At 48.2% G+C, this 16366-nt stretch overlaps 1 protein-coding gene across 3 annotated transcripts in view; it reads left to right on the plus strand.

Moving 5' to 3' along the window:
* Positions 1-7220: 7220 nt before the first annotated feature.
* LOC138521950 (uncharacterized) overlaps positions 7221-16366 on the plus strand; it is an 872547-nt gene continuing 863401 nt past the window's right edge. For all 3 annotated transcript variants that reach the window (XR_011283186.1, XR_011283187.1, XR_011283188.1), the window contains exon 1: positions 7221-10205. The gene's annotated coding sequence lies outside the window, so the exon portion shown is untranslated. The remainder of the gene's footprint in view (positions 10206-16366) is intronic.

Here is a 16366-nt window from a genome sequence, read left to right on the forward strand (position 1 = left end):
GCGTACCCTTTGTCCCGGGCTGATGAGCTCGTGGACACCATAGGTGCTGCGAAATTTGTGAGCACCTTTGACCTTACCTTAGGCTATTGGAAAATAGCTCTGACGGACCATGCCAAGGAAATGACGGCGTTCTCAACTCCAGAGGGACTCTACCAGTTTAGGGTCATGCCTTTTGGGTTGAAGAATGCCCCTGCCACTTTCCAGAGATTGGTCAACCATGCGCTCAGTGGGCTGGAAGCCTTTTGTGTGGCTTACTTAGACGACATTGCCGTCTACAGTTCCACCTGGGAAGAGCATTTGACACATCTGGATAAGGTGTTGCAGGCCTTGAAAAGGGTTAACCTCACTATCAAGGCCACCAAGTGCCAGATAGCTCAGGAGAAAGTCACATATCTTGGTCATGATGTAGGAGGGGGTCAAATCCAACCTCGCCCCAGTAAAGTACAGTACAGGATGTACATGACTGGGAGACTCCCACTACTCAAACCCAGGTGAGAGCCTTTTTGGGCCTCACTGCGTACTATCGCAATTTCATGGCAGACTATGGAACCATAGCTGCACCACTGACAGCTCTGACTTCACCCAAACAACCTAGGAAGGTTAATTGGACTGAAGACTGTCAGAGGGCCTTTGATGGCTTGAAAGATAGTCTGTGTAGGGCACCTGTGTTGTGTGCGCCTGACTACAGCCGACCCATTATCGTCCAGACGGATGCCTGCGACACCAGACTTGGAGCTGTCTTGTCCCAGTTAGATGACAAAGGGAGGAAACATCCTATGATATTCATCAGTAGACAACTCAAGGGTAGAGAACTTAGGTGGGCTACTGTTGAAAAGGAATGTTTTAGCATAGTTTGGAGCCTTAGGCGTTTTAGGCCCTACCTTACAGGGTCTACCTTCAAAGTCCAAACAGATCATAAGCCCCTGAATTGGCTTATGCAGATGAAGGGTGAAAACCCGAAACTGCCCAGGTGGTCCATTAGCCTGCAAGGGCTAGACTTCACCATAGAGCACAGACCAGGGAAGAGTCACGATAATGCAGATGGCCTTTCCAGAAGGTATGTTGACCGTCTGGATGAGGGTGTCTATCTCGTGGGAGATTAGGCACCCTAACCTCAGTCTGGGGGGGTGACTGTGATGCTGGAAATGCATCGGAGGGGCAGGGTCTCCGTATCCTTGTCCTTTACTGTTTTTTATCGTGTGTTCTGTCGTATTTTCCGTGCAGGAGTTCATGAGGGACTCCTGGCGGTGCAGCTCTCTCTTTGGTTTGGTGAACACACCCATGGGATACCCTTATGGCACCCATGGGTGGGGGTACGACCCTGTGCCCCTAGTGTATGTTTTTGTGTGGCCCACAGAGCAGGGTATGGGCTGGTGGCAGCTCCATGCTGAATTTGACAGGTGCTCTGAGTATCCTCCATTTTGGGATGCCCAGGCCCTGCCATTGGAATCAGTTGATTCCTGATAGGAAACAAGATGGCACCGTGGCCTCTTGCTTTCTATTGCCTATTACCTTGTTTTCCCAAAGTCCTGGGAAGCCCTGACTCTGTCCCTTCCCCCTGACCGGCTGTTGGGTGGAAGTTCCATATATGGTGTTGTTGTGAAGTGCTGACCAGACTGGCTGGAGCCTTCCCAATGACTGTATGTTGTGGGTACGCCTGTGGGTGGGACCTGGGTAAATGGAGTGTGTGACGAATACGCATTCTGTGTTGTGGGTGTCTAGTATCTGGTGTTTTGACACAATGACTGAGACAGCCCTGCCCGAAACTGGTATGAATGCAGTGTGAAGTGTTGAGTGGCTGGGTACTTGTCCCAATACACATAACTTGTTGTGAGTGTCTGGAGAGAAGAAAATGGCCTAAATGCACTATGCACCTGATTGGCTGCCTGCCTGCCTGAATGCCCTTCTGACCGATTGGTTGCCTGAGTGTGACCCAGCAGAATGAATGGGAGATCAACGAGTATATCTGGGGGCCTCTCACTGCTAGAATTCGTGTTCAGAAGCTGAAGTCCACTACAACGAGTAACTCGAGTAACTGAAGCTTGACCTTGAAGCCCTGCTGGAAGAGAAGAATTGCTGTTGCTCTCCTTCACAATCTGAAAGCTGCTGTGTCTCCAAGAACTGACCCAGAGAGGACCTGGTAAGGCGCCCTCTTCCAGAGTTACGAGGGACCATCGTGCACCTGCTGATCTTTGCAAAGCTCCCTGGTAGACAGACCGACGACAGGCTGCCGACCGGAGACGGGGACTGCCGCAGAATCCCAAAGAGAAGCGCCCGGACTGTTGTCCGCCACTGTCGACGACCGCCGGCACCAACTGGAGCCGCCGTGCTCCCGTTTGCCTAAGAACTTCATTTGATCCAAAGACGTTCTCTTCTGCATCGCCGCCCCCTTTATCCCTCTGGAGAAGGCCCGACCGTCAACGCGCCGAGGAGCATCCGCCGGTGGGTTTCCCCCCACCTAAACACCACAGACGAGCACCGCTAGGAACGAAGCTGCCACTTCACTGCCGTAGTTCACCCTGTTCTCCGTCGGACGTTCGACGACCCGTGACTCCTGCCTTAAAGGGAGGGCACTCAAGAAGGGCCGTCAATTTCCCGTCGGCGAACGCTACAATTCCAGGTACTTTGGGGCTGTAGAACTATTGGAGAGGGAAATAAGACTCATAGAACAATATATGGACTGGGCTTATGATACATCTCTGCTTTACAGGTTGCCCAGGTGTGGGGATCTCCACACAGAACTGTGCCTAGTTGGTAGAGGCCAGTATTCTGCCAATTGTTCAACCATCTTGCTTCCCTTCCTCTCTCTACTGCTGGTTTCCTCTTTATTGATCTGTGTGACATTTTTACAGTATTGTTGATGCACTTTAATGAGATCTAATAATATTTGTGGTACCACTTTAGAACTGCATATATTTACCATTATTGATTTTCTGAGCACAAAGTGAGTTATTGTGATAGTGTACATAACCTTGAATATTAATTATATAAAGACGGTGTTTTAACTAATACAGTGTGTGGACATTCCTTTGTGGGGGCTTGGGGACTACACTGTACTTAAGAACGAGCCTGCATCACCTCCTGAGAAGCTAGGCCTTGATTGCTCGACCATGTACCAATAATAGAGAATCTTGGTTGGGGTCGTCTGTGCCTCTCCTCTACCATATAGAGAGCAGAAATCCAGACCACCCCCCTCCAGTCTTTACAGTTCTTGATTTCATGAATAAAAGACAGGGTTCGCCACATCCCAATTGTGTGTGTGTCTCCTTACACAACCCTCCATACTGATTTCTAGTAACACCACGACTCGCACAAATATTAGTGTGAAAGGGCGCTGTGTGTAATTTTAAATCTTGGTAGTTCCCTAATGTCCCCACGGCATGGAGCCCGCGCTGGCTTTTAAAACGGTTGGGTGGTGAGGGTAGCTGCCACCACAAAAGACTGTCTCTGGTCTAGGGTGAGCGAGCAAAGGTGCGGGGTCAGCGTATTTCTAAATGGGTATACCTCTTAACTCACGCTTTTGGCGGACACTCGCCATATAAGCAGCCGTTTCACCTGCTAAGACCCCATACACGTCCATGTAAGCCAATGGTTTTTCACCCGTCCAAAATAAAAACGGGTAGCTTCACCTGCCCTGGGCCCTCTAAGGGTTGCGCTATGAATGCGCATCAAGGGAAGCCTTCCTCATACTTGCCAACCATACCGATTTAGGCCATAGGTTACTGCTTTTTAAGCAGTCGTACCGCTTTCAGATTTGGGTGACAGATCCTAATGCTTTTTACAGTGGCAGGCAATGTATGTGACTCTAAGGCAGGCTGCTTGAGATCAGGCACAGGACAAAGAATGCAACACATTAATTAATCTGTCTGTGCAGTGGGTGGGTGATTACTATGAGTGGTGGACGCAGATCAATCCACTGACCTGACAACTATGTGACTCTGCTCTGCACTTTTGCCGGGACAGACCTTAGGTGAACCACCAGCAGGGGGGACGAGTACGCAGATGCTTCGGGGCCCGGGCACCCGCCGGCAGAATGAAGTCAGGCTGAGCCCCCCCAGGGCCGGTTAGAAGAGACGCAGTATGGATAGGCCTTTGTTCCATCCATTCCATACTGTGTCTCTCTATGGCGGCCCGGGTAAAAGCTGGGTAAAAAACTATGTTTAAAAATTGAAGGACGGATGCAAAGCAAGAGGCTCTTGTTTTGCATCTGTCCCTCAATTTCTAAAAATCGTTTTGGTTTGGGTATACTTCTTAATCTGTGCACCTGGGGGTGCACAGATGTAGAGGTACACCCAACCCAAAATGATTTTTAGAAATGGAGGCAGAGATGCGAAGCAAGTCTGTCCCTCAATTTCTAAAAATCTTTTTGGGTTGGATGTATTTGTACATCTGTGCACCCCTCTTAGCAAGAGGGGTGCACAGATGTAGAGGTACACCCAACCCAAAACGATTTTTAGAAATGGAGGCATAGATGCAAAGCAAGTCTGTCCCTCAATTTCTGAAAATCTTTTTGGGTTGGATGTATTTGTACATCTGTGCACCTCTCTTGCATTGCATCTGGGAAGGGAGGTGGCAGGGAGATGGCAAATGAGACTGTTTGCATGCCTCTGAGTGTGTACGTGGTGAGAGTGAATGCTATGATATGGGCGGGGAACAGAGTCATTGAGGGAGGTAACTCCCCTGAATTCTAAGGAAGGTAACAGAGTGGGAGAGGGTGGGAGTGTAGGGAGAGGTGGGATCACCTTCTTGGGGGGGTTTAGCGGGTGGGGGGGCAGTAGAATGTGATAATTCGGCCTTTTGAAGACCACACAAATCGGCCGAAATAAATCGGTCTTTTTTGTATTTGTTCTTCAAAATGCATAATTATCACATAGAACCCAGTATGGACCTTGCCATACTGTTGACCTTGTTCAGTGTGATAGCATTCGATGGGACAGTACTTGCCGGGCCTAATGGTGCAGAGCTAATGGGCTTCTATATTTTTAAAGAGACAGTAACATCACTTCTCAGCAGTGTAATCTATTTTCTACTAGAGCTGCCATATTTGAAATGGGGCAATGCTGGTACTCCTCAGTTACCTCGCTAAACAGGGCTTCTATAATTGTAATACTATGCTTTTGTTGAGGCAATGCTAGTTCATCTTAGTGAGGCTGCTATACTTTTGATGGGGCAACATCAGCACTTCTCAGTTGAGCTGCTACACTCTTACTGACAAGGCCCCAGCACTTCTCAGCAGATTTATTTATTTTTATTTTTATTGGTTATTTATAATGTGCGTAATAATACCCAGGGGTTTCTGAGCGCAGACCGAGGGATCAAACCTGTGTTGCTCCATGTCGTCTTACTTCCAAGGCGAGCACGTTGCCCCTGAGCTATCTTCCCAAAACTCTGAAGATTTGAAGTACATTTAATGATACAGAAGCAGAACTATTGACTAAGTCTAACATCATCTTCATCATCATCAGAATAACTCAACACTGTTGTGGTAATACAAGAGCTGATATATTTAAAGGGATGGAATTACTCAGAATGTAGCAGCACTATTCAATAACCCAAAGTGCATAAGCATAGTTAATGTGAAAATACTACACTTCTCCCCGTTGGGACAGTACTGTCACTTCTCACAGAGGCTTCTACACCTTTTAGGGGCAGCACTGATCCAGCCTACTGGACAGCTTCACTTTTAATGGCACTTCTCAATAGGGCTGCTATACTTCAATAGGAAATGACCAACACTACGCCACAGGGAATTGCATACTCTTGATGCCACCAAAGCAGCACTTCCACCCACCACAGCTGCTTTATTTTTAATGGCACTGTGCGTGTACTTCTCAGCCACCCAGATGGGAGACTGACTCCATTAATATACATGGGGTTACTGAGATGACCAAGAGTGAAACTGTACATTCAGTTGTGAGATTACCAGCAACGGGTACACTATGCTCCAAGGAGTGAGGTGCCCACTCAATATATCACACTGTTTAGAGGTGTGAGACCCATCCTGAATGCTTGCCCAAAGAGCCTTGGCCAGAGTTTCACACTGAAGAAGTGAGCATGTGACCCGGGGTCTGCAGCCCACACACACGCATGAGATTCCCATGCACCCACTTGCGAGATTTGCACCAAATTAGTGAGATTGTGCTCCAAGGTAGGAGGCACACGCACAGTCTTTGCTCTGAGGTTTGACACACTCACAGGATGGGATGGCATTTCGTTCTCCCATCCTAGTTGTGTTGCTCTGCATTTTGAGGGCTACTACAACCTGGATGATTATAGAGGGGTGGAGTAGGGGTAGTGTTGGCCTACTGGAACGCAACTGGAAGGCTTAAGCCTCCTTCTTACTTGACTTTCGTATATGCAGTACATGCTAGCCAATGTTTCCACTGTTCTGCGCCCTCCCCACCCCTCTCGCACCAAGTTGGCGACTACGCGCAAATGCGGTCATATAACTGCTGGTGATGTTACTTCCTATATTTGGGCACCCCCAGGGAAATACATAAGTCGGCTCCCCTGACCACCAGTGAAGGCAAATGGCAGAGCGTAGCACCATCACACAGCATCTGCCTATCAGACTGAGGAGGGTATCAGTCTCCATGTTGTTCAGTGTTCAACTTGCACTGCAGGAATAAATATGTACTTCTTGCTGCTGTTACAGGCAGTGGCAAACGTTGCCTACCAGCTCTGTGTGATTATCTTCGGTGAAGTTAGGTAATTGATTTGGGTGTTAATTTACCATTCAGAAGTATACATTTTAAACATCTGCACATCTTTCCATGTTGTGTTGATGGGCTGTGTCTTTTAGAATGCTGCAGTGGTGTGGTGCCAGCAATGTATGTTTTGTAGTCTCCTGTGATGTCAGTGTTCTTTTTCAAACTTGAAACATCCTACATCTTTTTTGGTCACAGAAATTTTGCAAGTATATGTTCCCCTTCTTCGTGAAGCGTCACGTGCCGCCAGGGTGGCAGTGGTTGTGGCGCCCGTGCAGCCCTCGCTCAGTGCGTCACTGCTTCCTCACAGAGGCCGCCAGGCCTTACGCAGCCGCCACGTCACGGGCCACGCACAGCGGCCTAGGCCTCAGCAATGCTTCCTCACAGAGGCCGCCAGGCTTTACGCAGCCGCCACGTCACGGGCCGCGCGCAGCGGCCTAGGCCTCAGCAATGCTTCCTCACAGAGGCCGCCAGGCCTTACGCAGCCGCCACGTCACGGGCCACGCGAAGCGGCCTAGGCCTCAGCCCTGAATACAATCACTCCTAGGCTCCCCGCCCCTCGCAGCAGAACCGCGCTCCCTCTCTCTGCCCCTCCCGCTCTCTTCTTAGCCTCGTCCCAGGCCCCCTGCTCTCTAACCGCGTGCTTCTTTCTCTCTTCTTTCGCGCCCACTCACCATCTCCCTGAAATGAGCAGCTGCAGTGTCCACCGGCCCATGAGCCACTCCGGCATCGCCGAACGGCCTTCCCGCAGCCCCTGCCGTCGAGGCTGCTCGTCCCCATCTGACTCGAGCCCAGAACGCGGGAGTTCCTGGCCCCGGGCCAGTTCCTCCAGCCCGTGCCCTTCCTCCCCTGAGAAGGCCTGTTCTTCTTGCCCTTGCCCTCCCAAGCCTATTTGCCCTTGCCCTCCCAAGCCTATTTGCCCTTGCCCTCCCAAGCCTACTTGCCCTTGCCCTCCCAAGCCTATTTGCCCTTGCCCTCCCAAGCCTATTTGCCCTTGCCCTCCCAAGCCTATTTGCCCTTGCCCTCCCAAGCCGTCTTGCCCTTGCCCTCCCAAGCCGTCTTGCCCTCGCAGTAAGTGTGCATCCTCCTCATGCAACATCGCCTCCCGTACTAGCGCTTCTACGCATTCCTGCTCTGGTGCTGGCTCCTCCAACTGTTCCCCGCCTCGTGCAGCTGCTTCCAAGTGTGGCTGTGCGGCCCCTAAAGCCATCACCTGTCCCCGTCCTAGCTCCTCTTGCAATATCTGCCCTGCTCGAGCAGCCGCTTCCAAGTGTGACTGTGCGCCCCCTAAAGCCATGGCTTGTCTCCGTCCTAGTTCCCCTTGCAATAAGTGCCCTGCTCACGCAGCCGCTTCTAAGTGTGACTGTGCGGCACCTAAAGCCATCATCTGTCCCCGTCCTACTTCCCCTTGCAATAAGTGCCCTGCTCGCGCAGCCGCTTCCAAGTGTGGCTGCGCGGCCCCTAAAGCCATCACATGTCCCCGTCCTAGCTCCCCTTGCAATAAGTGCCCTGCTCACGCAGCCGCTTCTAAGTGTGACTGTGCGGCACCTAAAGCCATCATCTGTCCCCGTCCTACCTCCCCTTGCAATAAGTGCCCTGCTCGTGCAGCTGCTTCCAAGTGTGACTGTGCGGCCCATAAAAGCAACACTGGTTCCCGTGCCGTCTCCCCTTGCAATGCCTGTCCAGCCAAAGCCCCTGCTAGAAGTCCCTGTGCAGCCGCCTGCCCCAGTAAGGGATCCTCCGGCTGTAAGCGTGCCAGTGCTGGCTGTGGAGTCTCCCCTACCCGTAACTGTGCAGCCACTCCGAGCCCCAACTGTCCTCGTTCATGCTCCCCCAAACCTTCTAGCTCATGTGATAGCTCACCACCTCCTTGCCCCAAGAGTACCAAATGCAGTGGCACCCCCAATGCCTGTCCCAAAAATTCTTGCTCCATTCATTCATCTCCTAAACGTTCGTGCTGTGACACCCCTGCTCCAGCTTGCCCCAGGATGAGCTGCCCCACTAACAGCAACCTTGTGCGGCCCCCAAAACGCAGTGGCTGTGATTCAAAGTGCCCCAAGAGTCCTAGCAACTGTGATAGCCCACCTCCATGCCCCAAAAGTGCATGCCCCAAAAGTGCATGCCCAAAACCCAAGAGTCCCTGCCCTGCTGATTGCGGCTCCCGTGCCTCCTCTCCTAGACGGACTTCCTGTGAAACTCCCCTTGCTCGCTGCTCAAGTGGTCCCAAAAAAGGTTGCTCCGGTGGTAAGGCTGCTGCCATCTGTGCCTGTGCTGCAGTGACAAAGCAGGCCTCTTGCGGTGCTGCCGCACCTACCTGTCCCAAGAGCAGCTGCCCCAAAGAAACACCCATTGGCTGCCCCAAAAAAAACTGCCCTGCTGATGCCTGTCCGCCTGCCTGTCCGCCTGCCTGCCCGCCTGCCTGTCCGCCTAAAATCTTCGACCTCTCAGACATCTCGCCTGAGTGTCAAAAAATGCCGCCTGCCTGTCCTCCTGCCTGTCCTCCTGCCTGTCCACCTGCCGGTCCGTCTGCCTGTCCGCCTAAAAACTTCGACCTCTCAGACATCTCACCTGAGTGCCGAAAAATGCCACCTGCCTGTCCACCTGCCTGTCCACCTGCCTGTCCTCCTGCCTGTCCTCCTGCCTGTCCGCCTGCTGGTCCGCATGCCTGTCGTAAACCCTCCTGCAAGTAGAACTGCCCATCTCCAGCCTGGGATAGAGACTCATCCTCCACAAAAGCCTGCTCTTCTTAGCTCTGCCCTTAGAATGCCAGCATTAGTGCTTCCTCTCCTGGCAGGGCCTGCTCCTCATCTGGGTGCCACAAGGATAACACCCCAGGCACTGCCTTCTTTGCAAGATCTCTGGGTGGAATATCTGACGCACAATAAACAGAACGCCCATCCGAGGGCTTGTCATCTGTACGCACCAGCCGCTTTTGATATTTCCAACAGATCTAACAGCCCTGCTTCTTCCTTTTCGGCGATTATTATGTTGACTTTTCGGGACATTGCTGCTCTTTTTCCCATTTTTTATTAGTCATTAGTTTTTTTCCATATTTTATGTTGTCAGGGGTTATGTGCCCCCTGTTCAACGTTTTCAGCAATTTTTCCTTCTCAACACCCTTACCTTCTGGGAGCGTAATGCTACATAAGAAGCACGCTCATAGATACTAATGTCAAGTTTTGTGTCTTGTCGTAAATAAGACAACCCCAGCTTCACCTTCCAAGCGCCCCTCTGGTTGCATGATTAACCAACTTATTGCATTAAGAGAATGGTGGCTCATTTGTTCTGCGGCTGGGACCCTGCTTTCTAACCCCTCCCAGGTGCAAGTCTTTTATTGCCAGAAGTAGGTACGAAGATGGTGGGCCATCCTGGATGGTACACTACCCCATTTCAGCCTCTTTTGAGCGGAGTGCCGTTTTTCTTAGACCTTTGGCGCACAGTAGCTGACATTCATTCCTGAGAAATCCAAGCAAGATACCGGATTTGTGGACAGAAATGGTGAGTAGAGAAGACATTGTGGGTTCCTACCACGGGGGATGGACACTGTTTCATATTCATCATGTCCTTTATTGGGGCTCAAAATGTGTTGGAGATAAACAAAATCCTTTACTGACAGACAAGTTCCTTTACTGTGATTGAAATTGTACTCTAGTCCATACTTGCCAACTAAACGATTTTTGTAGGAGATTCTCTATAATTCATGCAAAAAATGCTGATGATGTACATTTTTCAAACTTTCTCGTGTTGAAATTAACTTTGCCCCAAAGAATGTCAATAGGGGAAAAACAAATCTCACTGTTAACTGGTTTTAAATGTTGAGCGGCATGCTATGGGCATCGATTTATGGTCCATGCCTAACCCACTTAGATACCCAACTTAACAGCACACACTCGTTTCCTGTAAAAAACTTAAACACAATTAAAATGCAGTTCTATCTCCTTAGCAGCTAATCCTCAGGTTGGCGAGATACAGATTGACCAACACAGGGAACTGCAGCTTTACTTATTACATAAAGAAGGTAATACATAGTTGACATCTTGGGCCTCCAATGGTCTATATCTTTGCGCTAGCAACTGCACCACCTTGCATATTGCCAGTCTGATCTTTGTGGCACATACAGCTTTGTCTGAAGGGGTGATTTTCTGAAGAAGGCCACCCAGACTACTATATTAGTAGAACCATGTTGACTATTGCACTCGTCAAGTGTTTTAACTACCATATCGTAAGTCTTTGATTTAAAACAATGGATTCTTGCTTCTTTTATAGTTTGTCACTCTGCATTGGAGTCAATTGCTTAATTCATGTTAACATTGGAATAGGAATGTGGTTAATCCGCCGTAAAGTTGGAATTGGATATGCTTTAAGATATTCTAAAGGAGTCTGATTCCTGCACATACATTTATACATTTCTTTGTTGTAATATTGATTTATTTTTAATGTTGAACCCATTCGGGTTATTTCATCTTGGCACCAATGCTTATATTATTAAATCCAGTGTGCTGTTTTTGAAATTCAAAATGTCTTTTACCAGTGTCCCCGGTGCCCCTTATTTTTGCAAATAAATTAACCTTGCTGAGAAATAAAATGCCCTTCTTTTGTGAGATTGGCGCAGCCTCTTTCGAGTAGTTGTAACAACATTTTGATGGGGTGCTATTAGGACAGTCATATATACTGCTGAGTGGGTTGGTGTCTCTAGCAGTTGACCATGCAGAGTGGCTTTTCCTGGATGAGAGGGGGTGAAACGGGGAGGAGCGGTTACGCATTAGGGAGAATGCAGCAGTGGTTACCAAGAAGACAGTGGATGGTAATAGTACTCAAGTGAAGTTCAGGGTAGTAATTACAGAGGAAGCAAAGTCCTGATGAGTCCCCTAGGAACAACTTGGCATGCTTATGTGGTCAAGGTGCGTTATCGAGGAGCCAATCACGCCACTTACATTGTGCTTTTTAAAGGGCACTAATTGCTTTGGGCACCAGGTGGCCAGACCACAGTGGGATGCCAGGAAAAAAAAACTTAGTGGGTCAAAATTTGCAGTAGGGCTAACAAAACCAAAATTACAATGGGACATATGGGAGCAAACCCAGCGGGCAGAATCACAGTGGGGCACCTGGGAGCAGTACAGTATACATTAGAAAGTAGAATGTTGAGCAGGTTAGTGAGTGCAAACAATCATGCCCACATTAAGAGGCAAACATGGCCTAGCAAGGCGTGAGAAGGCATAACAAAGCTTTAGAAGTTAAAGAAAATGATGTAAACGCCTATGGCAAAGCAGCCTGGTCTCCCAACACCCGTACGACTGCGACAGCAGCCATTTCACTTTCTCACTTTGCCACTGTCAATCTCTTCCGATCTCTCTCTTAGAAACATTGGTGCTCATTTTCATTAGTGATGTAATGTGAATGAAAGGCATAAAAGCCTTGTGTAAGGCTTTTTCGCCTTTCATTCATGCCACATCACATTTCCATCCATTTGTATGGTTGAGAAGACGGTCAGAACGCAACTTGTGTATCTGCTGTCTCGTTTCCTCTCTGCCATATAAATGGATGGCAGGGTGCTCTGCCTTTAGCCCTTCACATATGCACTGCACAGTATAATGATTCAATTTTGGCGATGGGGAACCGCCAATGTGTATGTCTACACGTAATGCCTCCTCAATGCCATATTATTCTTTTGAGAAAAATGAGCTCCGTTCTGTACTGTGTACAACCAAGATTTGGGAATTGGCAAATGAGAGGAGGGGCAGTCTGGGGACTCGGGTCATTAACGTAAGTAGAGTGCTAAGGGCTATCAGATTTTGTAGCAGAAGTGTAGAAAATGTATTTGCATAGTTTTAGCTCATTTGATTGGCTGGTTATTTTCAAATAAATCTAAAATTACTTGTTATCATTACTAGGAAGGTCTTAGACACTTAAAGCACCATATTTCATTGTTTCGGCTTGAATTGGCACCTGCGAAAAATAAAATGCATGTTAAGATTTGGATATTGGGTGGACATTTTGGGACCCCCACACATGTTCAGACAACACTATGCGATTTACCACTTCCCTCGACACACAAGTTGGATATGGTTAGCTGGTAAATGCAGTTTATCTGACTTGTTTGGACGGAGTTGGTATTTTTATAGGCCTGCCTCCTCATTAATTAAGCAGATTGGTCGACTGAGCGTAATCCATCCAAAGGAAAATGTATGCCTGCTCTGGAGGTTATCGGGGTGTAACAGACTGAGGATGACCTCTAATGATATCATGGGACTTCACTCAAGATTGTGGGCCCCCGGGACTGAAACTAACAGTCTATCTGAGAAAGAAGAACTTGATTACCCCAGACTGCTGTTAGACTTTGTCTCAGCAGGTGGTTGATCATCTAAACCCGACTTCCTCCCAAAACACTTGTTTAACTGAGCCATCCAAAATGAGAAAATACTCATACCCGGATGTGAGATCGATTCGTAAAGTTGGAGGTCTTGGAATGAAAGATGCCTTGACGAGACGTAGCCAAACTTACCGTAATTGGCTGAACAGGTATAAATGGAGGTTGGACCTTGCTGATTCTGAACTCATGCTAACCCAAATAACAAACAAAAACGCGGCTGAAATGTGGAAACTAATCAATTCTGTGGGCACAGATCCTAGAGCGATCCAAATCAATGCAGTCCCCGAACACCTATGGGTGAAACAATACTCCAATCTGTTTGGGAACAGGGCAAAGAGAATGACATAACCCAAACTCAAAAAGCTATCCCATGGGTGTTCGATTTTGATAAAGACGACATGCTTCATCTAAAAAAAAATACAAGCAATTCTAGAGCCAAAGGTCCCGACGGTCTGACTAACTTTAATGCTTAAAGCTGATCCGTGGGGTTGGGTAAACTTTCTTTGGGCCCTAATTAACAAAATTCAGATACAAGGAAGAGTCCCAGATTCGTGGAAAACATCTATTATTGTACCAATCTTTAAGAAACGATCTCGGGACAACCCTTCCAACTATAGGCCCATCACATTGCTCAACGTTATCGGTAAAATATACGCGTCATTGGTAGTGAAGACCCTGAAGCATTGGATCTCAGATTCGGCAAGCTTCGACCTCCATCAAGCCGGATTCGTCAAACAATTTGGGACCTACCTGAACTTTTTTTCTTTTGAACATTTTGAAATCTAGGGAACTCATGAGCAAAAAAAAAAATCGATCCGTCGCTTGTCGACCTCGAACAGGCGTTCTACTCGGTCGAACGTCAGTAACTCTGCAACAGACTAAAAATGTGTGGTTGCCTTGAGGGCTTACTCTCAGCCTTAAAATCCTCTTACTTCGACACCAGTCTGTGAGTTAGACTTGCCAATCAAGGACATCTCTCTGAAAGTATTAAAATGAGTCTTGGCCTCAAACAAGGCTGCCCTCTAGCAGCACAGTTGTTTAACTTTTATATTTCCTATGTGGGCTCTTCACTACTTGAAATAAGATCCTTTCCACCAAAAATTGGCGAGCAACGTCTAGGCCACCTGCTTTATGTAGATGACTTGGTTTTGGTTGACCAAGCCCCCATCGGTCTCCAATGACAGTTAAACAAACTTCAGGAGTATGTCATAAACAAACTTAAGATCAATGTTCCAAATGTGAAAATTCTAATATTGGAATCGGCTCTTGGGAGGAAAAAATCTAGCCCTGTATGGCATTTAAATAAAGAACGTCTACAGGTAGTAACCACCTTTCTGTATCTGGGGATGTTGATAAACACCAGCCTGAATTACGCCCTGAGCATTGTCCAACTGAAAATGAAAATTACTCATTTAGCCTCACAAGCTTGAATTTTGCTAAAGAGATTTGGCAAATTTTCTATGCTTCCGGTCATTCGATTCTATAAAACCAAAGTGACGGCAGTAATCACTTATGGCGCAGAGGTCTTTATGGCCATGGACCGAACCTGGTGGACAATTGAGGGTAGGTTCTGGGGGCGTGTGCTGGACCTACCTATGTGTACACCCATGCCGACAATTGGGTATGAATTGAGCCTAACCTCCCTACGTGCAATGATGGAGTGGAAACTCTGTCATTGTACAGAAAGTGCCTAAACGATCCCCCAGTTCAAGGATTTAAAATCTTGAAAGATGCCTTGAATAGCTCTGTTGAGCCTATCCAAAATGATTGGTTTGAAGCATGCAATAAAAGGTTGAACACGCTTGGTTCCTCAGAACTAGACCTACTGGCCAATCCAGATGCAATCAAAATCAAGCTATGAAGACAAGATTGGATTGATACTATTACAGCAAGAGATCGACATAAATCTAACACACATTTCAAGGTCGAATGTAGAAAAATGAATTCCATACCGACCTACCTTGGACTGTTCCCATGTCCACTCAAGCAAGCAAAATTGTTAAGGTTGAGACTGAACCTTCTCCCCACAAAAGAAGTACTGCTAAACAGGAACCAATGGCTAGAATCAGACATCAACTGTCGATTCTGTCATAAATTAGATACCAGTGAAACATTCTACCACTTAACATTACTATGTGAAGGGTTAAAGGAGAGAAGAACTTTACATTTAGGTACAATAGTGTTAGGAGTGTCTGCCTATCTCTGGAGATCACACATGTACATAGTTATTAGAATGTTGTTGCTTCTTCATTACAGTTGCCATTTGCCAATACCAAGATGCAGATTGTGGAATTGGAATCATTGACATCAGTGAGATTCCACTTGAAGTCAGTTGAAGGCTGTGACCCTGGCTGGGGGTCGTTCATCTTGGAGCTTAATAAATTAACCTGTGCCTTCCTACTTATGTTTGCATGCCATAATTTAGGCTTAACAATTTGGCGATGAGGATGATATATGATATGGCATTCATAGCGCGCCTATACACAAGTGTTTCAAGGCACGACGAAGCAAGGGAGGGGGAACAGATGGGGAAGACAGACAACGATCCTACTAGGCCAGGTGACATTCAGATTGCGTAAGCGCATGGGAAGGGGAATGAGGGAACTGCGGTGGGGCAAGAGGGAGGGGACAGTGCAGTATATGGGATAAAAAATAAATAACGAGTAAAAGTATGGCCAGCAGGTGGCAACTGCAAGTGCAGACATCCGGTGTCAAGTGCTGGTGGTGGGCCTGTAGGGATACAGAAAACAGTCCCCAAGTGCAGGGGTTGCCAGGAAGGCAGTGCAGGAGTGTGACTGCTGGGGGAGGGGACTTGGACCAGAGATCAGAGGGTGGCCAGGTAACCAGTTCAATTTCAGTATCAGCCAGGAAGTCAGCAGGGGCGGGGAGGAGAGAAAGCAGAAGCAAAGAGAAAGGTTTTGACGGGCTTCTGGAACCGGAGATGATTCTCCTCAAGTTTCAGGGAGGCTGTTCCAGAGGGAGGCCCCAGCCGAAGAAAGAGATCTACCACCAACTCGTTGCTTGGAGAAGCGACTGACCCTGAGGGAGTTGGAGGCGGATGAGCGAAGGGCTCAAGAAGGAAGATATTTAGGGAGAGAGAGTTGAAGGTATTCAGGCCCCCAGGCCCCAGCAGGCCTTATGGACGATGCAGAGGGTTTTGAACTTAATCCTCTCAGCTACTGGGAGCCAGTGCAGAGATTTCAGTCTTGGAGAGATGCGATCCCTGGGCTTGAGGCCAAGGACAAGTCTCGCAGTCCTGTTCTGGTTGAATTGCAGAGGGCGGAGAAGC

Source organism: Ambystoma mexicanum, chromosome 13 (genome assembly GCF_040938575.1).
Source record: "Ambystoma mexicanum isolate Mex_15411 chromosome 13, UKY_AmexF1_1, whole genome shotgun sequence".
Lineage (NCBI taxonomy): Eukaryota > Metazoa > Chordata > Amphibia > Caudata > Ambystomatidae > Ambystoma > Ambystoma mexicanum.